Source organism: Dermacentor variabilis, chromosome 2 (genome assembly GCF_050947875.1).
Source record: "Dermacentor variabilis isolate Ectoservices chromosome 2, ASM5094787v1, whole genome shotgun sequence".
Taxonomy (NCBI): Eukaryota; Metazoa; Arthropoda; class Arachnida; order Ixodida; family Ixodidae; genus Dermacentor; species Dermacentor variabilis.
Window position 1 is genome coordinate 2,248,881 of NC_134569.1, and position 27,763 is coordinate 2,276,643.

At 45.3% G+C, this 27,763-nt stretch overlaps 1 protein-coding gene across 13 annotated transcripts in view; it reads right to left on the minus strand.

The window, feature by feature from the left end:
- Window positions 1–27,763, minus strand: part of LOC142571288 (parathyroid hormone/parathyroid hormone-related peptide receptor-like) — a 1,032,566-nt gene that overhangs the window by 327,279 nt on the left and 677,524 nt on the right. The gene's annotated exons all lie outside the window — the stretch shown is intronic.

The window sequence follows — 27,763 nt, forward strand, 5'->3', positions numbered from 1 at the left end:
TAAGACTGGCGAAGTTGTTCGTCTCCGAGACAAAAGCAAAATTGAATTGAATTCAGGGGTTTTACGTGCTAAAACCACGATTCGATTATGAGGCACCCTGTAGTGGGGGACTTGGGATTAATTTTGACCACTAGGCGTTCTTCAACGTGGCCCCAACGTAGGGGCAACGTATGCAGGGGCCGAACCTGATAACAGTTCGGAAGGGGAACCATTCACGTGGCCTCTCCTGATTCGTCAAAATCTTGCTAGCGTCAGAGGCCGGCACAGACAGCGGGGCGGCACCGCAAGTTACGATCATGTCAGGCATCTGTCAATCATTTCCAAAGCGAACCCGTCTTTCGCTGAGAGCGGAACCGGCGAAGGGGTAGTCCGCTTTGGGTTCCGTAGCTGTGGCTCGGCTGTTGACTTGCGACCCTGGCCGTGCGTGCCGGTCGCACGACCCGGGAGACACGCGGGCGTCGCGCGAGCCTGCGTTGGTTGCTTCGGAGGCTAATACTTGCCTGTGTCGTCTGCTTGGCGTTGCTCTTTAGGTGTCGACCACGGCTGAGTGCGATACGCGTTCGAAGAAATGACGGATAACGATTCGCACCGCCCCTGCCCGCTTCCTAAGTAGACCTTTTGCAGGCTACGCTATCAACTGGAGGCGACTCGGGTGCAAGCGTGCCAGTGGTCATTCCAGGCCGAGGAAGGGATTGCGCGCTGCGCTTCATCGCCACCGGCCTGCAGCTCCCATGGGTCCGTCGAAAGCGAAGCATTCATCGGAATGGCCTAGATCTCTGCTGACGACTCTGTCCACGAAGTTGCTCTCGCAATTACTGTATTGGCCGGTAGAAAGGCTGGGTAAGCTTTTCCGTGACATCCGGCTCCATGCCAAGGAGATATCTGCATCGTGAGATCGAATTCCCAGTGCTATTGCCAGCATGAATAGCTCGGAGATCGCCGTTGAGCAACCAGAAGGGTTCAACTTAGGCTGGTCCAGCGCTTCGTTCGTTCGGCTGATATAGCTATACAGTCAGCACGGGAAGTTATTCTGGAGCTCTCTTATTTGCTGCCCTTTTTTCTCTAGTTCCGGGACTGCCGTACTTTGTTCCTCAATTTCACGGCGCAGCGCTCACCGCCAGCACCACGCTTTTCGATTTTACTTCTGGAAGGCAATGCAGGGCCCGTATATCGTAATGTTCGATTTCAAGTTCCATTGCTTCAAGATCTCAGCGGCAGCGCGGCGGTGAGCGAGTCGTGTCTGAGCCGATGACGAAGGGCGAGAAAAGGCGGAACATTGATGCAGTAAAGATGGCCCAATAAAGACCCCGCTCATGGTTTTGTCGCTACGCATGAAGTGCTGGCAGTGTATTCCTTGCCTCGCTCAAGCTCCTGACTCTGTCAATTCATTTACGTTTGCAATACCAGCTGTAGACTGAAAATGAAAAATAATGGCATCAATAATTTACTTCTGCGTTGCGTAAGCGCCCGCGGCATCATACACTTATACTTTAGAACTTGCCGTTTAATATTTAAATTATATTTTATATTTAATTAGCAAGCAGAAACATTCTGCCATTCCTCGATTTGCTCGTCATATGATGGCGTACATTTCGGAGGTAGCAACCTCTCGTCTATTGGTCGCGTCCTCCCCTTCTTCCACCTCCGGCTTGGGAGTGGCATATTTAATGACGTAAGCGGCGCAGAGAACAGTTCGCTTTCAGAATCGTTATCAGATTCCACCCCAGTTTTTGCGGACATCAGGGTATAGCGGGAGTGCCACGACGCGGCGTATTCGCCTTAAACTGTTCAAAGTTCCCGCTGTGGAGTACTGATGACGTCAACGAAACAAATATCACACAATTAAAAGCTATTCCTATGCCGGCCACGGCGGCCGCGTTTCGATGGGGGCGAAATGCGAAAACACCCGCGTACTTAGATTTAGGTGCACGTTAAAGAGCTCCAGGTGGTGTAAATTTCCGGAGTCGCCCACTACGGCGTGCTTCATCATCAGAAAGTGGTTTTGGCACGTAAAAAGCTATAATTAAAAAGCTATCCCTGCGCGCTGATCTTCCCCACAAAGCTTGTCCCGCCGGCGTTATCATTGTTCTTGATAAAGAGTAGCCGCTCGTCAGCTGGAAATGACTTATTCGAAGAACGTTTATTCGCGACGAGGCAAACCCAGCGATGATTGATTCCGGACTTTTACGAGGCCTTCCAAAAGGCAGCCGCATTGTTTTTAAATGCTACGGAGTCAACGGATTAGGATAATCGTCGGAGCATTGCACGGCAGCTTTTCCTCTGTCAGAACACATTCTTAATGTCCGAACGTCGCACAGCGTCTACGAAACACGCCGTCTTGGACGGCTTTTGATTTTGAACTATTGGTTTCGTTAAGGTGGTCTTGCTGTCCGCACTCATGGGCTACCGCAGCCGCTGCAAATCGAGAAAATATGTGTCTATGTATTCAGATAGACAAAATAAAGAAGTTCGTTCCGCACCGTGAGGCAAGAGGCACGACACTAGAATTCTGCAAACTGTCTCTGTTTCGTCGACTGTTAGCATACTATGGCCGATGCTCCTCGTGATACTACGTCACTTTTACTGGCCACAGGTCCAGGTACACCTATGGGTATGACATATAGAGTACTTGCGGTTATTTGTCAAAGTGCTGTACTGTCACGTATATCCACGTGCGTGAAGGAAGATCGCTATTTAAGATTATTATGCCGTTGTACACACGGGATTTCACTGTTCTCCATAATGTCTACCATGGTGCCGTTCTGCCTTTCTAATATGTCCGCAATGTAGAAAAGCAGATATCGAACGCCAACACATCTGCCTACTTAGTCAAAGGCCTCGCGCACTACTCCTTACAAGAGTTGTGCGACTTTCAACGGCATCGTTAAGGAATGTTGTTCGAGGAAGCTGACATTCAGCACATGAGACAATTTGTTCACATACACATTGTGCGAGAGTCGTTACCAGCTGTCCGTAGAGTACATTGTATTTAGCGTGATGTAGTCCTTCATTTTTAAACAAACGTTTGCGCAAAACAAACAGGGACAAATAAACTATGCCTCAAACCATTCCAGGCTTGTGAACAATGGTATAGTCAATTATAGTTTCCGGTCAGCGTTGTTGACGTAATGTTACCACACTGTAAACATCGCATTTCTTTAACAAGTTGATCGGTTGAGGAAGGCTGGGTACCCGCTCACTGTTATGCTTGCGCCATGTGCTAGACTAATGAAAAAACTTAAACAGGATAAAGAACTATGCACAAAGATTCAAAGGCAGGAAGGTTTAGCTTCCAAGGTTTCAGTGATTCCGAATGTGCGCGACCTTTCACATAGACTTTAAAAGGTGGCTGGGAGTTACGAGGTCAAAGTGGTGCATCAAAACGGCAAGTTAGGCCAGTTGGTTGGGATTCATAGTATGGTTTGTTACAGCGCAACACTAGACAAGGACAACAGAATGTATAATACGAAGACCAGTGCCGCGTTGTCATTTTATACCTTCTGTTGTCCTTGTCTAGTGTTGCGCTGTAACAAACCGTAAAAGTTGTGTTTACGGCAAAAAAAAACCAAAATAGATGGTGTGTGTTCTAGGGTAAAAAGTAAGTTCGAAAGTAAGGATGATGCAAAGAAACAATGTAGTATCCGAGTAAAAACCAATTTGTCGATTGCGCGAAGAACGTTGTGTATCCGATTATGTGTGGTCATATGTACGTAGGGCAGACTGCGAGTTGCATCAATACGAGACTAAGGGAAAATTTGTCTAGTCTGAAAGGTAGCCCTATACGCATTTGGCAATGCATTGTCAAGAATATGCTTGCTCACCTTGTCTTATAAGGACCGACATATTGTTTAGGCATAGAAATCAAAGCGCGAGAGAATTTGTGGAAGCTCACTGGATTGCAAAATTAAAGGAAAATTGAATCAGTCATCTTTCTGTTTCATTGTTAGATAAAGAGAATTCGCTCCTGTCATCATATCTTCAACGCATTTTCATCTTAAGTGCTCGTTTTATGCGCTACACTGTTTTTATGTTGACCGGGTATCGCTGATTCGCGGCATCTTATCACAAGTGTGATTATGTGCGCGCTCTTGGCAGGTTATGTTGACTGGATAGCGCAGATTTGTGGGTATTTAAGCAGGTGGTTCTTCGAAAATAATACCAGTTAAAAAGCGCTCGTCCTTGTGTTGCTCCTTTTCTTTGTCCCTGTTTGTTTGGCGCAAAAGTTTCTTTAAAAATGAATCTGTTCCAACTAGGCCAACTCCCAGTTATGTGGTCTTTGTGCCCAATTTCTGACCCGACTCACCCCGTAACGACTGACGTACGAGAAACATATTGATTCATCATGCTGACCTACATCTGCTTATATGCGCAGTCGCTCGACAGTTGACAGGCACTGGCGTCGGTCACAGGACGTACTGGACCTCTTTCGAATAGTTATCAACATTCTCGCCTTATATCGCACCATCGGGTTTCAGCTTAACTCCTTCTACAGCCAATTTATTTGTCTCGAAATTCGGCCACCCTGTCAACGTTATGGTTTCTACAGCGAAGCTGTTAATGTCTGCTGTCCCCGGGATCTTTAAAAGGAAGAGGTCTGCACACCGACTAAAATGGTTTAAAATAATTATTCACCTTTCGGCTCCACCACGGGAGCCTTGTTCACAATGAAACAAGCGGCAGAGCTGGCGCCCCTTTTTTTATGTGTCGCTCAAAACATGACTAATGCATCTGGCATACATGGGCGGCAGATTGCCTTCGTTGCGATTAAGAGTGTGCGCCGTGGTTTGAATGATTGGGGACTCAAGGTAAAGATGCGAAGAATGATTTCGTTCCTTCGCAATCACGCGAGATTTCTCCCAGTTAGTTAACCATATGTGATGTGGTTGCCCATTTTTCGGCCAAGGCATTGAACGCAACGTGTCGTTTCTGGACGTCATTCGGGTGCAGTTTAAGTCTTGTTTTGAAGTTGCCGGTTTCACCGAGGTAGACATACCGACAGTCCGCACACGAAATGACAGTGACAGTCCGACACGCACACGGACACTGCGCAAATACATCACATACGATTAACTGGGAGAAATCTCGCGTGATTGCCAAGGAACGAAACGATTCTTTGAGTCTTAATCTTGAGTCCCTAATCATCCAAACCACGACGCTCACTTTAATTGCAACGAAGCCAATCTGCCGCTCATGTATTCCAGATGCCTTAGTCTTGTTTGGAGCCATACATAAAAAAGGGACGCCGGCTATAGCTCTTGTTTCATTGTTTAAAAAGCCCCAGGGGGGAGCCGAAACGTAAATAACTATTTTTAAACCAGTTTTATAGGTGTCCAGACCTCTTCCTTTTAAGTATGCATCATCCCGATCTGAAGGGCTTCCCTCATACTCTCGATTTCCCCAGGATAGCGTCCGCGTGTCAAAGGACCCCTCACCAGGCCCCATAGCAAATTTAGGTTATACACTGGAAGTTCTTACATGTACTCTAGGAAGTGTTCTGCCGCAAAACTTTTTCAAGTCGCCTCATTATTAGGCGAGATAGAAATAGTTCAGTGCCGCGAACCCATGATTTCAGCAGGCGGACTCCACTGGCAAGCAAGACGCTATCTCCACTCGCCCCGCATACCCTCCGCAAGCGCAATTCCTTCTCTGCGTTCTCCCACACCGGATCTAGAGGAACGTGTGACGCATACCTCACAGGCCCCGCCTTCATTTTTTTTCTCCTCGCTTTCTTTTCGGCGCTACGCACTTCCGCTGACGGCGTCCCGCACAAGCTGCTGCCTCATTCTCGCAGCGCCCGATTTTGCACGCTGTGCACAAGGATACAGGACTAGGGTATAATTCAGTGCTACACGAATACTGAGGCAGAATAAGCGGATCGCAGAGCATGATCACGCGCTAGAACGCGGTAGAAAATGGCATAGTTTCGATACCTGCACACGTGACCGCACGACCCAGGGAACAAGTAGACGAAGCGAAAGTACAACTATGTTGCTTCGGTGCGAAGTAAAACAAAAAAAAAACACGCAGACATTCCGTTTGTGTGTTTTATTATTTCCCTAAACTTCAATTCGTCAATTCAAGCAACAGATCACACAGATAACAGATGTCGTATTGAATAATACTCGAAGTCACGTGTCACCACGAGTGACGTCACATTGCGGACACCAGTACGTAGGTGCAATACACGAGCACGTCACCGTCAGGCTTGGAGCGCGGCGGCCGCGAAAAGAAGGAACAGCGGCGTTCTGTTTGAAATTTCAGGTCTTTCCGCGGCGCGTAGTGATGTAATACTTTGCATGCACGATCGTTATCGCGCAGCGTATGTTCTGCGCTTGTCAGCTCAAAATGGCCATACCTGGTGAGGGGCCCTTTAACAGGAAGCTTTAGCTCGGGCCCAACTCCGACGCGGCGTATTCAAATACATGTAAAACGCAAAAACGTTTTTCTGATATAACCCTTGGACTTGTTTTAATGACATTTGCTGCATTTGAGAGAAAAAGTTAATTTCCAGTTACTGTGGGAAGTGGAATGTCGTTTTAGGCCCTAAATTTTGTCTAAAATATGTTCAAAAATTCGCAAGCTGGAAAAAAATATACAAGCCCGATGTTTGCAAATTAATAGCTCGGCATCAAGAACAGATATCGCGGGTCTGTAAATGGCATCCACTAGATCATTAAACGCAGACCGATTCGATGTGTCATCTTATAGCTTACATGAATTTGTTACGTAGTTTACAAAGGTTCTGCAAAAGGTGCATTAATATAGTAATCAATTTTTTTAGATTCATATGTAACATATCAATCTTGTCCGCTTTAGACGTAATATTAGAAGCGAATCCCAGAATTGTGGGAACACATTTCGTTGCCGAGTTATAAAGTTGTAAAATTGATAGTTTTGTTTTCTGAAAATTTTCAATTTCTGCCAATTTGTAATAAAATATTGACGACCTAACTCAAAAATTCAAAAGGAACAGTCACTAGATTTGAAGTTTTTCTTTTAATTGCAACGAACCTTGCCAAATTTGGTGCAGTGGTTGCCGAGAAAAACTAATTCTCCTTTTACATGTATTTAAGAGGAATCGTTAGCTCGGATCCTCATATCTAAATGCATGTAAAATAAGAATTCGGTTTTCTCCGTAACCATTGCACCAAATTTTGCGAGGTTTGTCACATTTAAAAGAAAAACTTAAAGGGACACTAAAGCGAAACAATAAATCAGTTTAGACTAATGAAGCATTGTTTGAGAACCCTGCAGACAGTCATATCAAAAGAATAGTTTGATTATTAGATGAAAAAATGAAGGTACAAGTATCAGTATTTGAATTTCGGGTCGAAACCCCAGCGCCGGTACGTCAGCGTGACGTCAGGGATACGAAAGTATGTTGTCGCATTTGGGCCGCGTTGGCTGAATAAAGGTTCCCGAAACCTGCCATGTATATCATTTTGTTCCTTTAGAACACATTGTAGTCACTCTGTACTGCTATATATAATTATTAGACCCTAGAAGATGCCATCAAAATCCAAGAAGTCACAGCCCCCCGGTGCGGGAACTTGAGTAGGCGTCGCCAACCGTATTTCGTTCTTGCGCTTTTTCTGGCTTGCCAAACGTCTTATCGTTGTAGGAGCGGTGCTTTTTGGTGTTGCAGACGCGGACACGTGTCCGCGTCTTCCCGCCGTCTTTCGTCCCTTTTAGTGCGCTAAAAAAACATCAGTTATCGAATACCAACACGCCCTAACCTACGCTCTCTAACTCAGCAAGGAAAAATAATATCACAACTCTGTCTATTGCAACTGATATTAAATCTAAAGCGGACAAAATTGATATGTTAGACATAAATCTAAAAAAATTGAGTAATATGGAAGTAGAGCTTTTGAAGTACCCTTGTACACAACGTAACAAATCGACATAAAATTTAAATTGACATATGGAATTTGTCTGCTTTGAATGATCGAATGGGTGCCGTTTACAGAACTGCGATATCTGTTCTTGTTGCAGAGCAATTAATTTATAACCATTGTGCGTCAACTTTTTTTAGACTTTCAAGTTCTTAACAGGAAGCTGAAGCTCGGGCCCAACTCCGACGCGGCCTATTCAAATACATGTAAAACACAATAAAGCTTTTTGTTATAACCCCTGGACCGATTTTCATTAAATTTGCTGCACTTGAGAGAGAAAGTTAAATTATAGTGAATGTTGGAAGCGCAAGTTCGATTTGGGTCCTATATTTTGTTAAACAGATCTTCAAAATTTGGAAAGCTTGAACAAAATAGAAGCACGAAGTTTACAAATTCACAGCTGTACATCAAGAACAGCTATCGCGGTTCTGTAAACAGCATCCATTAGATCACTGAATACGTACAAATTCAATACGTCATTTTATATCTTATGTAAATTTCTTACGTCGTTTACAAGGGTACAGCAAAGTCTGTATTTCCATATTACATAATTTTTTGAGATTCATATGTAGCATATTCATTTTGACCGCTTTAGGCGTACTGTCATATGCAATTCACAGAATTGTGATATAATTTTTCGTTGCTGAGTTACAGAGTTGTAAAGTTGACAGTTTTCATGTTAACAAATTTCTTTACTTATGCTAATTTTTCATAAAAAATTGACTACCAAAATCAAAAACTTGAACGCGAACATCGCTAGAATTTGATTTTTCCTATTAAATGGAAAAATCTTCGTCAAATTTGGTGCAGTCGTTGCTCAGAAAAACGAATTCTCCTTTTACATGTATTTACATTGGAGCATCCGAGCTAAAGCATTCGCTTAACACAACACTATGATCAATATTGGCCCCAGCCGCGTCATTTTCCACAGCTGACTCGTTGGTGCCCTTCGGCGCTACAGCGCGAATGCGCTCGTGCGAGTGCTCCCGCCTTCGTTGTCGTCATTAGTTCATTCGTTCGTTCGTTCGTTCATTCCTTAACACAAAGACGTAACCAATTTTACAGCGATGCTGATAAGGCTAGTTCGCATAGGGTTGTGTCCGTGTGTAGACACAAATCCCCAATGCGTAGGCCGATCCCGAAGGTTGTGAAATACCGGGCTAACCCGCGTCGGAGGTGACGCAGGGGTTAAGCCCTTCGCATACGTGGGCCGATACCGAAGATAGCAAAGTGCTGGGCCGACCCGCGGAGGAGGTGAAGTAGGCGTGAAGCACTTCCCATACGTAGTGCAACACCGGGCCGAACCGCGGCGGAGGTGTTGCAGGCGTGAAGCACTTCCCATACGTAGTGCAATACCGGGCCGACCCGCGGCGGAGGTGAAGCAGGCGTTAAGCACTTCCCATACGTGGGCCGATCCCGAAGTTATAGCAATGCCGGGCCGACTCGCGGAGGAGGTGAAGCAGGCGTGAAGCACTTCCCATATGTGGACAGATCACGAAGGTGGTGCAATACCGGGTCGACCCGCGGCGGAGGTGGAGCAGGCATGAAGCACTTCCCATACGTAGTGCAATACCGGGTCGACCCGCGGCGGAGGTGGAGCAGGCAGTTCTGCCAGCGTCTGACACTACTGCTTCGTCCCGGCTTCATGGTGACGCCACAGGAAGTTGTTTAGCACGTGTTGAAAGACTTATTGTCTTGGTGCTTTGTTGTTTCACTGTTAGCCGCATGAACGAGTGAGAGAGGAGGGGGGTAGAAGGCCTTGAAGCCATGTACAGCTGCTGCCCGTTTGTACCGTTAAATTTCATTTTACATTCTTGCTTTTTTATGATGCGCAGCAATGAGTGGTGATGCCAGCGATAACAGCCACGCGGCACCATCCGAGCATCGAGGCACGTTGCAAACAATGACAAACTTCGAAAAGAAAGGAAAATGAAATGGTTCTTTAAGAAACGCGGCCTGTGAACTCATGTCGTTTGGTGCAGACGGCTTTATATTGGTTTATTCAAGAGGGTTGCCCGCAGCGGCTTCTGGAAAAGTATGGTGCGCCAGTATTCCAAAAGAAATACGGCTATTTCTAAAGCCGCGTACATGTGTAATACTTGCAGTATGGCATTAATGCGCCCTCTACCAATCTCGGTATCTCCTACTGATCTCCTACTGATCATGTTGTCCTTAACAATTATTTTGCTGACTTCTGTAACTGTCCCAAAGCATGGCAAATGAATATCAACTTTTCTAAAATTGCTCCATGTCCTTTATACGACGCTCATCCCCTTCCTTCTTTGCCTATGCCTTTAACAATATTACTTTAAATAGGGTCTTCGAATTCAAATGTTTAGGTATCCTACTGACACACGACTTGTCATGGTGGAAAACAATGATGTCACCTGTAACAAGGCCCTTATAAGGCCAGGTTGCTAATATATATAATAAAAATATATAAAATAAAATGTGCGCTCGACCGTTGTTAGCTACATTGCAATGCGCTGAAGATGCGTGTTCTCATGTTTTAATTGTGTGTGGAGTCTTCATCGTGGAGAGTTCCTTGTTTCTGAGCATTTCTAAAAGGGCTTCATTGGCAGCCATTCTTTTTCATGGCGTACAATAATACCAGAGACAGTCGCTGTGTTACATCAGAAAAATATGCATTACACGAATGCACGTAACATCCACATTCAAAAGCACTGAACGCTCCAATATTGCTTACCTTCTGTCTCTGTTATTCTGCGTGCGCATTGCGGGAATCTTCACTATTCCTCCATCAAAATATTCCACACCCAAAAGACATCATGCATATTCAAGGGCAAATTTCTACGTATCAGAAGACGATCGCAAGGATTCGGAGACAGCAGGTGAATACCCCCCAGCACAGTCGACGTCCTTAATTGGCTGAGATACCAATATCTTGCAGCTGTATAGTGGGGCACTCAGTGGACTGCACATTAGGGATGGTGATGTTGGTGCATGCCCAAATGTTTATTTAGCCATTTTATTTTGGCACGCAACGATTCACGTAATTTTGCTACCGTAATTCACCCTTCTTCGTAGAAAGACAAGAAACAGCGTCATGTTTATGCCATCTAAAGCTATCCCATTATTGGGTAGATTAATTGCTGACATGTTTGCGTAGTTTCTTTATTATCTGAATACTTGCAGCATGTTTTGTGTGTGAAAAGCACTGTTGCGTAATGAGACGAAGGGACATGACTTGAGCAAGAAAACAACACACGACAGCTGAGCGTCTTGTGTGTGCTGTTACGCTTGAGTAATATTTATTGCCACCACGCCATTCACTTTCGAGTATTATCGATTACTTGCATTTAGCAGTTTCTTCCAGTTTTCATGTGTCCGCCACTTTTCTCATACTCTTGCTGCAATAAATTGTCTGCTATTTCCGTGTTGTTGGCTGTTCAGCAAGCTGATTGATATTGAAGGAACATAACGCATTCATTTACGATGCTACTTTTGGTGTGGATTATCAGAAGTACAATATCACAAGAGATAATATTTCACTTCCTCATGAACAGTTGGCATGATTGTTGCGCTAAGGTATAGCCTGAAACGTAACGAATATGAATTTAAAGCTGACATAAAGTGCAACAGCGTTGTGCGCTCGCCGTTGCAGCATACAAACAGTGGTGCAAGAGCTACGTTACTAATCACGAAACAAAAAGAAAATAAAAAGAAATAAAAATTAAAATGAGATCATGGCGTCCGGGATTTGGCGGCGTGCGGCGGCCATCTTGGAGGCTGGCGTGTTTCGCCGATTCCACTTGGTGCGCTGTGAGCCTAAGTCGGCTAGAGAACCTTCATGTACCGCGTTTTTAGGGTGGTGCCAGCCTTTGTAAGCGCCCATGCCGCGCTCGCCATAATTCCGCTGAGTGTCGCGGATGGCGTTGCTGCCAACCCCCGCTGAAGCCATTTTGATTCTCACTCGAACGCGGCATTGTGCTGCAGCACGGTAGGTATATTCGATGGTCCCTATTCTGTGGTGTGGTAGGCGTTACAACGACCTCAAGAAGTGGGCAGCAAGTCTGCTTTCGTGTTTCACTAACAAGTGACACCTGGGTTGGTGTGAAAGCCGTCGGATGCTGCCGCAACTGTGAACGAAGTCAGCTGTTGAAATTGCGCGGCCGCGGACGGCAACCCTACTCGTCCAGACCTCGACTACGAGAATCATTACCGGCTGTTGCGTACCGAAATGCTCTAACAACAGCCGCAACGGCGTGCGGGTGTTTCGTTTTCTGGCGCAAATTAAACGAGACCGATGGACACCGTCCGTCTCGTCACACGTGTGCTAAGAATTGCTCCAATCCTTATGCGGGCGATAGTATTTTTTTGGCACATAATATAAAGTGTTGCTGCATGCTCACGCACAATTTCAGTTAGTAAGGCTGAATTGGAGTATCAAGAACGCGAACAATTGACTGACAAGCAAATGTGTGCTAGAATTCGTAGTAGAGCACACTGCATTTCGCGTACGTAATGTTTTCGTAAGCTGGACTGCCTAGCCTCAGTAACTTCTTAGTTATGTAGCCTGCTTGCTGTTATTCTGAAGATGGCTGTGCTCCGATGCACAGAGCAATAAATTCTGAAGAAGCAGTGGGGAATGAAATAGGCAGGTGCTACAGCAGGATGTAGATGTTGAGCAGTGCATCCATTTGCAGTGGGTGTACTTCAAGACTATTAAGCAATTTCAGTTTCCTTGCTAATGCCAACATGGTTACGAGCGACTCTGATAGTTAACCTATTTTGGGGATGCTATCTAACACGTTATGTGCTCTCGTAGAGAGCTGTCATACACACTACCATTCCCGCAGAGAAAGGATACTCATAAGAAACAGGTTCCCACTTCTTGATGCTTAAGTACATCCATGATGCATAAGCTGACACATTTTCAGACTACAAGGTCGCACCTGTGGCTTCTGTGGAATGATGCGCAATGAGAATCGAAGCAATGACAATACCTCGGTGTTATTTACTAAATTTCTATGCCTTGCAGGCCACTTTGAGGACTGCAGCTTCGAGCAAAACAAAAAAGATAATTCGAAGAAGCTAACAAGACATGGATCCCGATGGTGCTGCCATTTCGTCGTAAGTGTATATATTTTTTTATTTATTGTAATACCCTCAGGGCCCAAGCGGCATTACAGGGGGGAGGGTACATTCTGATTATACAAGCGCAATAATGTAAACAACAACAAAGCTATGAAGAAACCAAGACAAAGCAACAAAAAGAACAATGATTAACAGAGCAGGTTATTCTAACAGGTCAATACCTGTTAGACCTTGGAAAAGGCCTTGAATGGCAATACCGTTAGCAACATTATTGTACATTCAAACTACAAAACTTACTTAATTAACAAATAGCGGCGCAGGTTATTCTGTGAAGTGGCTAACAACTGCGGCCTTGAATGACTGTACACATTCAATGCTAGCGACGGCACTGGGAAGATGGTTCCATTCTGAGCTAGTCTGGCATAAATGAACCGTGGAACAGGTTACCTTATGGCCACCTTATGCTGGTGATTAATACAGGCTTACAATTACGATGGTTGTGATAAAAGTTAGTGTTTCAGTGACTGGATCAAGAAAAAATTTATGAAGGAAAGACATGAAATTTTTCTTCTTAAGAGCAAGTTCGGAAGGCCAAGATTAGATTTCATCAGCGAAACACTGGCAGTACGGGAGTAGTTTGATACGATAAGGCGAGCTGAGCATTTTTGAGCAGGCTATATCGCATCTGCAAGGTTACGTAAGCCTGGATCCCAGACAGCAGACGCATACTCGAGTTTAAGTCTAATTAGCGTTTGATATAGTAATAATTTGAAATGTCTCGGTGCTTCAGCAAAATATTGACAACAGTATCAGTGTCGGATTGTCTCAATTATTTCTAGAAATCATGCATGTCGGTGCTTATGGTAGCTAAGCAAGCCATCGCAAGAAAGAAATCTTATATATAGAATTTCACCCGAGGCATGACTTGGGTATTCGAGAGGTATGGTGTGTGGGGGAGAGGAAGGAGAGAATGTGTGATGCACAACGGGTGTAGACCATAATAGTGAACATTTCTGGAAGATGGCAATTAGGACTACATTCGGCAAATGCAATCTTGCGCCCTAATTTTAATTCAATCTCATTGCAGTCTAAAAATTCTTATGCACACTCTCAGGCCCTATCCTGGAGTGATATTACTCACTTATGCAGCAGTAACAAAAGGAAAATGAGGAAGTAAAAAAAGAGACTTTCCGTGAAGCAGCACGCCCGCAAACATGACGGTTCCGGAGTAATTTCAACTTGGAACTGGTAATTCCACAACACTGTCCTCTACAAAAAACAGTGTTATCACCTCATTTGTCACTTGCGTTTCACGCCACAAACGATGGCAACGCTGCGATCATTCAGACTAAAATCGAAATGATGTTGACGCTGTGATTAGTCAGCATAAAATCCCTATGGCATGCTATCGCCTTCAAAAGTAAAGCACAAGGGCTGCCTGTGCTTGGTTTGATTGTTAACTCTTACCTCTGAACAATTTTTTACAGCTGTGCCGAAACGCCGCAAGCCACCAAAGTATGGCTTCCAAGACACAGCCTCTGCTAACGCTGCGGCAACTGGACAGGCAGCTAATGATGGATCTGCAAGCCAGTGTGGTAGCATATCAAACAGCCTTTGTCTTGATGTGATGACAGCAGAAGATGTGCATGATAAGCCTACCGAGAACTGTGCCAGCAATGTGATCCACTCACTGCACCAGCATGATAGCCTGAACGTGTGTCATGCTCCAGGCAGCTCTGGAACAAGTAGCTCTGCACGCTTTACAGTTTTACTTTCAGCAACTTTATTACCGTATGAAGCAAACGCTCGCTAACCAGATGTTTATTTGCGAGCTGCAGTCTTGATAGTGATGAGGATGACGAGCCTTCACAACAAAGGACTGCTGCTGCAACATGTAGCAAGTTTCAGTCAAATTGCATTGATAATGGAAAGAAGTGTTACTTATCCTTCCCCCATGTATCCACAGCGTCGTCTAGCCACACATCGGCTAACCTCAGTGGCAGCACTTCTCGGAGCATGCTCCCTTCACTACAGCCGACAGAGATCTATTCTGAACCCATTGGCACAATGGTGTCAGAATTGTCACCAGAAGAAGTAGCTGGGTCCTCTGATGACCCCGGAACTACCAATCTGGTCTTGTTCACTTTCTCTGGAAATGACACCAAAGAAAAGCTAGAATCGACATGCAGTAGCACTGCAGAGCTTAAAAAAATACAGTGACCTAACACGGAAGTACAAGAGGCTCGAAATGCTGCACAACCAGGCAAAAGCCTCCATTCGAAGCCTCAAGTAACAAGTTAAGCCTGGACGCCAGAAACTCGATTCCATATCCAACGTGAAATTCCTAAATGAAGACCAACAGAAACTACTAACCAGAAAGAATAGCAATATATGCGTTTGGTCGGAAACAACAAGCAGAACATCGCTGGAAAGCAAGCATGCATGTGTGCGGCTCGTTATGAACTTCTGCGATCATTATCGTATCCCCTGCCCTCAAACAGAACCCTGATTAGAAGGTTACAAAAAATTTGCTTTCTTCCAGGTATCCTCCATGAAGTGTTCGATGTGCTCAAACGCAAAGTGGAGGCAATGGAGGATATTGAAAAGGATTGTGCCCTATTCATGGATGAAATGGAAATCGCTCAAGGGTACGAGCATGACCGCTCGCTGGACTACCGTTCTGGTAGACTAATTCTTCCCTATTGCAGAAAATCAGGTAATCATCAACGAAACGAAATATCTTGATAACGCTATCACCAAAGGCTTTCTCTAAGCAGTTGTCAACCTTACTCAGGTAAATATTGCTAAGAATAGGGGCAACCTTTGAGCCAATACAAATGCCTGATTTCTGCAGAAAAACGCAATCTCTCCACCCAATCAGTGTCGACTTCAAGGTCATTGAAAGAATTTCTAGAAAAGCTCGCGTGGAAACACCGCATCTGTCAATAAAAGCCGACTCTTGCACTTGTTCTTTAATGCACTCATTTACGGAATTTAGCAATCCGTCATGCGGCAAGGAATAACACAGGTCTTCGATATCCATACTAAAAGCTGTACAATCACCAGGATTTTCCTCTCTCAAATACTGAACTAGTACCTGAGAATTACGTCAGCAAAAGGCGTCTGAAAAAACTCCTATATGAACACAACAATCAAACCCCGCCCTCAGTCCGCAGCAGCTGCGAAGCAACTGACCACGGCGGCGCTCAGACCTGCGACGCAACAGAGGGTGCTAAGAATCCCTGGCTCCGGACAGGCCGCCATTGGAATATGAACCTGGCAACGTGTAACGCTAGAACGTTATCTAGTAAGGCAAGTCTAGCAGTGCTATCGGAGGAATTAGAGGGCAGCAAATGTGATATAATAGGGCTCAGTGAAGTTAGAGGAGGCCAAAAGAAGCATATAGAGTGCTGAAAAGCGGGCACGTCCTGTGCTATCGGGGCTTAGCGGAGAGACGAGAATTAGGAGTCGGATTCCTGATTAAGAAGAATATAGCTGGTAAGACACAGGAATTCTATAGCATTGACGAGAGGGTGGCAGGTCTTGTTGTGAAACTTAATAAGAGGTACAAAATGAAGGTTGTACAGATCTACGCCCCTACATCCAGTCATGATGACCAGGAAGTCGAAAGCTTCTATGAAGACGTGGAATCGGCGATTGGTAGAGTGAAAACAAAATACACTATACTGACGGGCGACTTCAATGCCAAGGTAGGCAAGAAGCAGACTGCAGACAATTCAATTTCAATTCTGAACCGAGTGGCATATTGTTGATGCAGACTGTAGATTATCTGCTGGATGCAGCTTACTCATTTCTCTTTTTTTCTACTTTACATGGCATTGGTTATTACAATAAATCTTCGCAAAGTAGGCACTTGGGAAGGGTGACAACTGTGCCGCATATGCATGTTTTGCCTGATATGTAAAGCCGTCAGTCAAATAGTAGACCAAACAGGTGACTTCGTAAGTAGAGTCATCCTTTTAGACGACTTCAATGTGTAACACACTGCACACCTATCTGCTGTATTTATTGTGCATAGGACACCGTTACATTCATTGTATATACGCGTGTCCATATCTTTTAATGCGGCTTGATAATACGATTTTAACTGTCCTTTTTAATTTGCTTTATTCGACACATTTTCTGTTAATGGTGTAATTGGTAAGAAAGGCTTTCCTGCTGCAAGGATTACAGACCACAATGATAATGTGCGAAGCTGCACCTTTATTGCTAATTACTGTCTGTTTCATATATTTTCTTGCATTTCTACTTGTTTTCAGTAATTCTGTCTATCCGCTTTACATATTCACATTTCCTTTGATCTCATTCAGGATTTGCGTTCTTTTGTTGGACAGTAAGTGCCCAGTTGTGTGTGTGTGTGTAGCCTTTCCGGCAACAATTGTAGATGGAGATGTGCACAAATACAGTGAAGTACCTTCAAATGACAAAGGCCTTATGAATTATTTCTCAGTACGTGAACCATTTGTCTAAAATTTTACCTTGCTGGTTTAAAAAAAAGCTCACCTGACCATAAAATGATGCATGCTTTCGTTCTTGAGAACACGAAGAACATTCGTATTATCGCAGTCAAGGGCTAAAAAACACGGTGTTCGCTCCATTACAGGCATGGGGGGAAGAACACGCACCTGCACGTGCTTCAGTTCCTGCATCGCATGTTATCTAGTCAGGTGCAGTTATTGCCAGCGTCCATACAAACGGGGGTTGGTGCACACATGCAGGCAGATTTAGCACACATTCGATTGTGTTAGTTTTTTTTTGTCTTGCTGGAGTTGCAACCAAGCAAGCATTACTGTGGAGAAAAAGAAAACATGCGCTTCTGAAACTGCAAACGGTAATGTGTTTGTAAATAGCATTCGTTGGCATCATGACATCGAGCTGTCAATTCACAGTGAAATTTTTCTTTCAATGATTTTGTTTGCTGTAAAATAAGGGCTGTTGAGCGTCGTATCGGGCACAAGCAAGTTTGACTAAGGGTCATCTACTCTCGTTACCTCATGCACTTTTCCAAACTTCAGTCCCCAGTTACTGTTATTCAGGTTTTCCATATTTTGCCATAATTGACAGCACATGTAACATATTTCTGCCTATATAAATCAGTATGGGCTGCAGCACTGTTAAGTTAATATTGGAACATTTTTTTGTCTGCTTGTGTAGCCGGCCGAGAAACTGCTACAGGAATTGAATGCGCTGGTACATAACAATCTTATATAGATCTTTGAGCAGCCCAGTGTGCGGAGGATGAGGATTGCTTGGCTAATTTGACATGACGTTTTCTTCTATTTGACAGACATTTTAAATCAGCGTCTTTTACAGTGTGAAAATGCTACTTCCTAATTCATTTTTAATTAGCCTTCCTATTTTGTTTCTTTTTGTTTTTTGTGCATGGCGGTGGTTGGTGGGGGGTTCTTATCGTAAACCAGCCTTTCTGCAGGAATTATAGATGAGAAATTATGACAATGTGCACGATTCAAGGGATGTAGATTCCAATGGTCAATGCTTTTTGAATGCTTCCTCGGTTATGGGAACCATTTGCCCGGCATTACTTCAATCTTGCTGCATGAAAAAAAATTGTCGGACGTAACGTGATGTAATTGAGGCCGAAGGAACGGCAGTTCCCACTTGTACGGGCGTGCGCCAACTTCACATCAGCACTTGCTTCAGTTACTACGTAATTACAGTCAAGCACGAGCGTTGGCAACGTTCAAACAAATGGGGTTGGTGCACGCGCGCGAGGACCTAACACACGTTCTCTGTCCTGTACGTGTCCTTTTTATCAGTGACACGAGCATGGAGTGACACTCTTGTTTCTTAAGCAGCACTCCCGGTTCACCTCCTGAGATGACTGGGGACGAAATTCCGAAAATAAAAGTAGAGTACAAAATTGATGAGTTCCATTGTAGATGGGATGTCAGAGCATGAGTTTATATAGTTACAAGTTGAGTCACTGAAGTGTCTGGAATAATTAGAATTAGTTAGCAGAGACGAAATTTTAAATAAATCAGAAAAAATAGAAAAGAAATAGTACAGCGCAAAATTCATGGATTTCATTATAGATATGATATCATATCATACGTTTAGTTAAAAGTTGAGTTACAGAAGTGCCTGGAATAATTAGAATTACTTAATTTTGATGAAATTCAAAATAAATCAGAAAAAATAGAACAGAAGATAGTACAGTAAAAAATGCGTGGGTTTCTTTATAGATATATCAGAGCATAAGTTTATATAGTTACAAATTGAGTTACTGAAGTGTCTGGAATAATTATAAATCACTGATTACCGCATACCAATGCACATAACACCAACACCGAGGTGCGAGTGTTACTAAGAGACACCAAAGTCGGAGATTAGGGTCGCCTACCGTTTTTTCGTGCCATTTTACAACGTTAAGTAACCCATTAGCCCAGTAACATGTACTTTTAGGATATAACACACTGTATAGCACGGACATCTTTTGTTCTTCTTTCCTTTACTCAATTACATATAACTGTGGAGTCGAAACAAAACATAGGCTTCGGAAAATGCAGATCGTCATGTCCGCTTAAATGGACGGCATGAGCTAGCTATCGGGATACTCAGCAAACGGGTCGAGATAGCGGTGAAAGTTATCTTTAAAGGGACACTAAAGTGAAAAATGATTTCTCCTGCATCAGTAAATTACCGTTCTACAAGACCAAAAGCACCACTCTTACAACGATAAGACGTTTGGTAAGCCAGAAAAAGCGCAAGTGTCCCTTTAAAGGGACACTAAAGCGAAACAATAAATCAGTTTAGACTAATGAAGCATTGTTTCAGAACCCTGCAGGCAGTCATTTCAAAAAAATTGTTTGATTATTGGATGAGAAAATAATAATATTTGGGGTTTTACGTGCCAAAACCACTTTCTGATTATGAGGCACGCCGTAGTGGAGGACTTCGGAAATTTTGACCACCTGGGGTTCTTTAACGTGCACCTAAATCTAAGCACACGGGTGTTTTCGCATTTCGCCCTCATCGAAATGCGGCCGCCGTGGCCGGGATTCGATCCCGCGACCTCGTGCTCAGCAGCCCAACACCATAGCCACTGACCAACCACGGCGGGTACAGGATGAGAAAATGAAGGTCCAAGTATCAGTATTTGAATATCGCGCCGAAACCCCAGCGCCGGTAAGTCAGCGTGACGTCAGGGATTCCAAAGTATGTTTTCGCATTTGAGCCGCGTTGGCTGAATAAAGGTTCCGAAAACTTGCCATGTCCAATATTTGGTTCCTTTAGAACACAATGTAGTCAATCTGTACATCTATATATAGTTAGTAGGCCCTAGAAGGCGCCGTAAAAATTCATGACGCCACAGCCACCAGGTGCGGGAACTGAAGTAGGCGTCGCCACCCGTATTTCGTCCTTGCGCTTTTTCTGGCTTACCAAACGTCTTATCGTTGTAAGAGTGATGTTTTTGGTGTTGTAAAAAGTTAATTTACTGATGTAGAAAAAATGATTTTTCACTTTAGTGTCCCTTTAACGTCGGTTTTGCTTGCTTATCGCGCTAGGTAAAAGCAAATGCGACGTAAGGGCCGTACGCATCTTGGCGTGAACGCTAGAGTGCGTGGTTTGCGCTCCGCAGGACTGTCTGCTGCCGGCGATTAGGTGCTAAGCGCATGCAAAGAAAGCTGAAGGAGCTAGACCACGGGACACACTCTCGGAGGCTGCGCATTAGTTTGCATTGTGTGTGTGTGACTGTCACTGTTCACAGTAGCGATGACATGAAAGCTAAACAGACCCTGCCGATCCCATTGAATACCCATGTGGCTGCCGAACAGACTCGCTGCAGCGAACGAATGAGCTGCGGCCAGATTTCGCCGAGAACACATCCTTCCTACCTTCCATCGTCGCCGTCTTGAAGTTAAATTGGAGCCACACCCTAAAAATCGGACTCCGCTAACAGCAGTACCAGCTATAAAGGTTTCCGAATGGGCAAATTAGCGAGAGTTCTGCGTGGCAAAAAGAATGCAGAAGCGGTTCAAGGGCTCCTGAATCTTCGAAGAGAATCAAAATAGCTGCCCGCCAAATTTAGCGGCCGCTTTTACCTCACGGCGGTTGTTCCGCCAGATTTGGCCCTGGCCTGCGCCGATTTCGTCAGAGATGTCACCACCCTAAACACGCGGTACATGGAGGTTCCCTAAAGTCGGCCGCAGGCACGCTCCGTGGCCGCAGGGGCCTGCAAGAGTGTTCACCCTTCACGCTTACTATATTACTCTAGGCGCCTACTTAGCCCACTCCACTGGAGTTACTGCATACTTTTTGTCTGCCTCTGTTCGTATTTTGGGGGATTATTGATAGATGATGATGTTGTGTCGTGTTTTATGGCGCAAGGGCCAGGTTTGACCAAAGAGCGCCATGACAAGTGGTAATGTTAACGATATATTATGGATGACGTGCACAATGAATTCCCCATGGTAGATGTGATATGGCTGTAAAAGGGCCTAAAAATTCGACTGTAGGTGGCGTAGAATATATACGTGCTAAAATAATTACGCTGACTGGGTTGTGATGTCGGCTATGACAATGGGCTTTCATTAAAAACATGCTGAAACAAAGCATAACAATGAGACCAGAGTTCCAAGAGAGCCCTTCAATGCAGGCCTGTTAGTCATGGGCTAAAACTTGAATGGCCAAATGATTTTGAGGATGTCGGTTTCGGCTAAGAAATCTAAAACTATTTGCAGATTAAAAAGCGGTTCATCACTAAGAAAGAATGCAGGGTGAAGAGGTATATTTTCGCAATATGCAGAAGGGAAATAATTTTTGCTCTCTGTTTCTATGGCAGGGCACTCAATAAGAACGTGGAGTACTGTCAGGCTATTGCCGCACTTAATACATGTTGGAGGATCGCCCCCAGTCAAGAGGTGAGAGTGGGTACCGTATGTGTGGCCTATCCTTAATCGGCAAAGAAGTACTTCCTTGTACCTTGCTATTTTCCAATTTATCCAGTTCCCCAGTTTTGGTTTTATCATGTGAAGCTTATTCTTTGCGTGTGCATCCCACTCGTCTTGCCAATGATTCCTCCATTTACGGCGTAGAAAAGGCTTTAGCTCTGTGGTAGGGATGGGGATATTTAAATCTGCGTCGCTAAAAGTTACTGACCTAGCGCTTTCGTCAGCAGCTTCGTTGGCTTTTATACCTTTGTGACCAGGTACCCAGCATATGACAATCACTTGATTGCACATATACAGGGAGCACAACAGACTGTAGAGCTCCCTAAAAACTGAGTTCTTATATTTTCTTAGACTAAGTAGGGCTCTGACTACACATAATGAATCTGTAAACACAATAGCCCTAGCAAGTTTTGTGAGCCTTATGTTTTGAATAGCCGATAGTACAGCGTAGGCTTCCGCTGTAAATATACTTGGGTGTGGATTTAGTCCCCCGGATACTGAAAATGAAGGTCGCAGAGCTGCGTAGGAAACTCCTTTAGAGGACTTGAAAGCGTCTGTATAGTATTCTGTAAAGAATACTTCTCCTGAAGTTGACGAAAATGGAACTGTATATGGTACTTCTGGCGCCCTCTTCGATATTTCCACGAAAGACACGTCGCATTCAATGGTCTGTCATTCCCATGGCGGGAGCAGGCGAGTAGGTGCCATGAGGACATTCTCTGGAACTAAGACACCTGTTTTTTCTGCCAGTGTTATCAAACGAAGGTTCAACGGAGCTACAATAGCTGGGCGCTTACGAAATAGCCTGGCTGTAGACACTACACGAATAGATAGGCATGCCAGGTAACGAAGCCGCCCATCAGGCAGCCCGCGCACTCACTTACAGGAAACCAGGCATCACTTCGGAGGACCTTGACTCAGATTACAGCCCTCTTCTTTCTTTTAAAGACATTACTGAGCACTATCGTGCCGAAAATCGTCGTTACCCGCTTCCTTTGAAGGGACTGGGTAAAGCTGGCGAACGAATTAACTCTCCTTAGGCTCTTTACAAACACCTTGCTGTGCCCAGCGGTTCGCAAGCACTTTGATCCTTCTTTTGATGGCCGCTGCTCATTCTGTGGGGAGGTGGCCGACACCTTCCACATGGTTTTGTCATGCAGGCAAAATCCTTGTCTTCGCCCCATCACCCCTTCCCCTTCCCGAGAGGACTGGGAGGCGGCCCTACTCGGCTGCCAGGAACTATGGGCCCAACAAGCCCTAGTTCGGCGTACCTACGTAGCGATCAAGACCAACGGGGTCCCGGAGTGAGAGACTCCGCCCAGTATTGCAAGGGGCGCGACCCACTAGAGGTCTCTCCCCGAGAACCTATGTTCATATATAGCCCAATAAATGCTTTTCACCACCACCATCTCAGTGTAAAAGCATCGGACGACGACTGAACAGCAGGAAGCGATCTCAATCGATGGACGTGATCTAGTTCGATGCTTAGCGATTAGCCTAATCTGCATCTAGGCATGTCTAATGCATCCTTGTAACAGGTCTGCGTCGTGTGCAGGCTCTGAACGGCTGCCGGTGCCTCTCCTCCATGGTAATGTCTGAGATAAGAGAGAATAAAAGTTCTCTGTCACGCCGACGGAAGTATTCTTGTAGATAACTGCCCTGAATTTCTCCCAAAATGAACGCAATTCACTGATGTCTCCACGAAATGGCTGGGTGTTTGACCACGGTAGCTTACACCCAGCCGACCGGTCAGCGGCGCCACGAGATAAGCTTGATGATCACCGTTCGGTGACAGCAGTGATGGTGAGGGGGCATTCTTAATAGTCGCTGTTATCTTTAGGCTTGCCTTAGAATTTGCAGCGTCATCCTCATATAGCGTATAGCGTTGTCTCAAATACTCAAGAGAATTCTACGGGAATGAAGGTTCCATTCATGCGTCCATATGACATGAAGCGCAGCTCGGCAAGTCCTGACGCGCGGGCTGCAACCTCTACGTCGCTGCTTCCGGAGATTGAAGGGCAGCCTTTGCTTAGTTCACGAGCTTTCTGAGCACCTCGCCGTCCGCTTGGGCTTAAGTGAATGCGTTCGTAATTACTTGGAGAACAGCCGGTCTGGAGCCGTCGTCATGTTCGAAGGTGACAATTTGGCTATAAAGATATCAGGAAAAACTCAAGCCAGTACACTGCAGAGTAATCTATTTTCTTATTTTGATTCCTTATCAACTTATTTTTCTTATTTGTAAAGAGCTGAAATTTATGTCGACACAAATCAGCTGCAAGGACTGACGGCCGAAAATTTATAGCAAAGGATCAGCAGTCAAGGGCCTCGGCCTTTCTTTCTGGAAAAAGCACACTCTTCCATCATTAGGCGCGAGCTAGCTGCGTTCTAAAAGGAAGTGAGATCCTGTGAATATTATACATTTTCTGACTAGCCACGGATGAAGATATGCTGACAATGTAAGCAGAAGTTGAATGCTAATAAATATATGATAGGCCCGTGAGCGAGTCCAGACGGAGGGCTACTTATCGGGGTATTATGAGCATGCAGTGCAAATGAGACGGGAACGAGATGGTGTGGCTGTAAAACCATTTATATGCAAGACCACGACTGCAGAGCATAAACACCCGAGCAAAAGCTGTCGTCAGCAGAGGCTTAAACGAAGAGTACAAAATACGAGACAGGGAGGTGTCAGCAGACGACAAAAGCCAAATCAGAGACGTCGGCTGCTTTTCATTTGGAAGGCCTTGAAAATCTCGCGCTCCTTCGCATCGCCGCTCCTTTTCCCTCCAGCGCCTCCATGAACACATAATTTTTTTTTATTCCGAGAGGACGCTCAAATCATCGCGCGCCTGCGTTGACGGTGCCCTATCACCGCGCTCTTCCTTTTACGCCGTCTGCAGCCGGCGTGTTCGTTGGCTGGGGGAATTGTTTGCCAGCGCCCTTCTGTTGACTCGGGCCGCTAGATGACTGAGCCTAATGGCAGTGCCGTGGCATGGAGCCTCCTTTCAGAAATAAAACGCGTTCAGGTAGTGCTTCCTGACTCAACGACGTCTGCGCTGCTTGGGGAAGAGTGCCATGATAAGTCCGATCTCAGCGGATTTCGGTCCAACGTCACGAGCATAGTTTACATGACTAAGCTGTTGCACGCCCATATGAAACATGGTTACAGCGCTAAGCAAGATGAAGTTATGAACAGAATGCACAGGATGTGCTTTGTACATTTTTACTGCACCAATGATTACGTGCATAAAGTAATTGGTGCAGTACATTACACCAGAACACTCGCGCGTACTCATAGTAACGCGAGGTGCCTTTAGTCAATGTATGAAAGGCACACTCGCGTCAAAATTAAAGATTCTAATTGTCCATTACGTGCATACACTACGGACTCACTTGCTCAAGTGATAAATTCATTTGTGCTAGACACCAATAGAAAGTGTGCTGATGCAGTTGCTGCCGTCTTCTGTGTAAACGGATTTGTACAGTGATGTGCATTTTTTAGCCTTTCATCTACCCAAAAGCACGTACAAACTCAGGCGCACATTGGCCGCTGTGCGGTTACACCGTGCCCATGGTTACACCATGCACAGAATGCCTGATTCTGCAGCAAAGGCGAACATCGCTCGCAGGACACTGTCGGCCTCTGCTGGGGGACTGATCCACTCGTCGAAGCTGACCACTCGAAGCGCCCCGGTGCTTTCTTCGGAGTGATGCATACTTTGGGCGCTCCGATAGCAAGTGCGGGATGTTCGGCGCAGCTGCCGTTTTGCACGCTGGGCAACCTGTTGAACGCGAAGCATTTCTTAGCGAACATTATTTGCCTGTTTGACAGTATCTATCTATCTATCTATCTATCTATCTATCTATCTATCTATCTATCTATCTATCTATCTATCTATCTATCTATCTATCTATCTATCTATCTATCTATCTATCTATCTATCTATCTATCTATCTATCTATCTATCTATCTATCTATCTATCTATCTGCCTACGTCTTGGTCCTCTCATGGTCCTTTCGTTAACTTGATATGTACCACAATTGGCATACTGTGACAAGAATGCATGACGAACATAAAGGATCAGTCATGACATGGATATCGACATGCGTGCAGTGTAGGTAATGAAACAGCCGCCATTGTTTTGGTTATCTCGTGGCTGTTTGTTAACTTGGTGTGTGCCAAAATTGTAGACGAACATAAATGAGTGTCAAGTGTATGACAAACATAAATGATCAGTCAATGGCATGAATATCATGACATGCGTGTCATGCAGTGTTGGGGAGTTTCCACTCGGGGATTGGATTGAATTCGGAATCAGTCAACAGTATCGGGACCCTGGAATGGAATGATGACAACGCTTGGAGGAATTGAATGGGAATGAAATTAAGAGCGTTTTTCTCGGAATCGAATGGGAATAGAATTACGTCTTTTTTCGAACATAGAGCGCTTTTTTGTCTACGCGCTGCTTTTTATCCAAATATGCCGAAGAACCAACGAAACCGCGTTAAGACATTAGTAAGTCAGAGGCTCGAATTTAACAATAAAGCAGTATTCTTGAAATGGCTTGGCTGGTTACAACCACGGTACATTTATAAGCAACGTGCCTACTACAATTCTGTCCTTATAGACTGAGTTACTGCGAAGTTTGTCTTGATTCTTCGCCTAACTTCGGTTCTACGCCGTTGGTATCCGTCCTACGGAACTACCGCGGCGGCATACTACCCCCCCCCCCTGCGCACCCCCCTTACGCCTTGTGATTTTTTTTTATCTCGGCGGCGTCTTCGCCTCGGCCGCGTGCTGTCTGCCCACCTTACACTTTGTTTTTGCTTCTGTCGCCGTCCGTGACTCGGACGCATATTCTAACAAGTCCTTCTCTAAGTTGTTCTGCGTACTAACGCGGGCGCAATGCTTGTGTTCACTGCAAGCTTTCGCATACCAGCTAGCGCGCTGTCGTGCCTCGTACTCCTTCCGCCCGAACCCATTTTCAATACTGCCCTCCTTGTCTAGACACAAGGACGGCTTTGCCCGAACCTCTGAAGACGCGGCTGCAGGTCAGCGCAGCTCAAAGTCGTACACGATGAACTCTGCGCCCTCTCTCTCCTTACAGACAGAGATATAGAGAATAAACTTCTGAAAGCATTGGTTCGGGAAGCCAGCCGATGCAGGAGAGCCTACGTCACTCCGATCAAGGCGGCTCGTCCCCGAGCCCCCAGGCGACGATTCGCGCTGAAGAAAGCCAACGTTCGCTCTGTTCTATTGCAAATCGAAAAAAGGTATGACAACGCACTACAACACTGGCTCCTGCGCCTAACGGCTCACGCATGCAGTAAGCGCGTGAGCCGTTCTTTCAAATACTGGTCGCCGTCCCGGGCTATAAGTTGCCGTCGCGGGATGACTCCAGAAAGAAGTTCCTGCGCCGGAAAGTATCAGCGCTGCACACCAAAATATCATCGTCTTTGCCGGGAGCGGAGTACGTCCGTATGGCACTAGACGTGTGGACGTCGCGGTCTACGGAGGGCTGCCTGGCTGTCGAAGCAACAATCGTGGACAGCGACTTCATGGCTCACACGCACATCCTCAGTTTCACTCGCCTGGCGGGGAGCCACACAGCCGCTCTGACTAGGACGGCACCGAGTCCTAGGCTACTGGCGTCAGTGTGTATTTAGGTATCGGCGTCTTCGTCGAAATGTGCAAGTACCGGCGGTGACTGCATGCGTCGTTTTAGCTCTTGAAATGCGTCGGCCTGCGGCGTTTTCCACTGGAACTCGACATCAGATTTGGTTAGATGCGTTACCGGCTCAACGATGCGTGAAAAGTCCTTGACAAAGCGCCTGTAGTAGGCACACATGCCAAGGAATCTACGCACTGCCTTCTT